We start from the raw sequence: 991 nt of genomic DNA, 5'->3' as shown, positions 1-991 counted from the left end.
GTAGTGCAGTCAAAGGCCTCATGGACAAGTCTAGGCGCTCCACAGTCACCTTGGCACCACCCTTGGGTCGTTATTTCAAGCTAGCAAGACCAGGTCTCTATCTAAATGTATGGGAATGGAGCCATAACTGACATAAAAACTATTTGTCCACAATCAAATCTAATAAAAACTAATTAAAAAGTTTGGTGACTTTACACCTAAATGAGCTTCTAGGTAGGTATACTTCTACTTTCACGACAAAACGTGGTCGTGTCAGTGCGACAACACGATTGGCTGGATGTTTCAAAAGCAGATGATTGACAGGGAGAGATGGGATATGTTCTACACGCTGCTATCTTCAGTGTTGCAGAATTCCCCCAAAGACTTCTACTCAGGATTCTTTAATCGGTGGATGTTTACCTTACAGTGTCTTCCAGGGATGTCGGGCTGATAGAAGGAATTTTTGGCACCAACCTGCGCCTCATTCTTTCCTTACAGTTGTTGGAACGCTAAAACGGAATAAAACGCAGCTAAACTAGCCGTTTAGATGTTCACCTCGGATGTAGTCTTGTTTCAGGTCTCTATCACGGTGTTTCTTTACTGGCTAAACTCCCACTCTCTGTAGGGACCTCCTCCTTTGGTCGCTACTAAAAGTCAACAGTAAGAGGCTCCACCTGGTGGCACAGCCAGGTACTACAGCTAGTGTACTACGCATTAAATGCAAATTATCTGGGAAAATAGTATCAGCAGATGCCAAAAATTAAAAGACTCGGATCAGGAGTAAAGAAACTTGATCGTCGAATCTCTTTGGTGTATGTGTGACGGTACGTGGACGTCCACACAAAGCCTCTGTCCACCGTCTGATGGTGAAATATACATCCTTCCAACACCAGCAAAACCCTGCATGCTCACAGATGCAGGAAGTATAACCCTACCTTAATGCTGCAATCAGATGTCAAGCTGATGGCTTTCATGACTGATATTAAGCACGACACAAGTAGGAAAAGACAAA

The sequence above is a fragment of the Stegastes partitus genome, unplaced genomic scaffold (assembly GCF_000690725.1).
Source record: "Stegastes partitus isolate 25-593 unplaced genomic scaffold, Stegastes_partitus-1.0.2 Scaffold1257, whole genome shotgun sequence".
NCBI lineage: Eukaryota > Metazoa > Chordata > Actinopteri > Pomacentridae > Stegastes > Stegastes partitus.
This window is presented reverse-complemented; position numbering follows the sequence as displayed.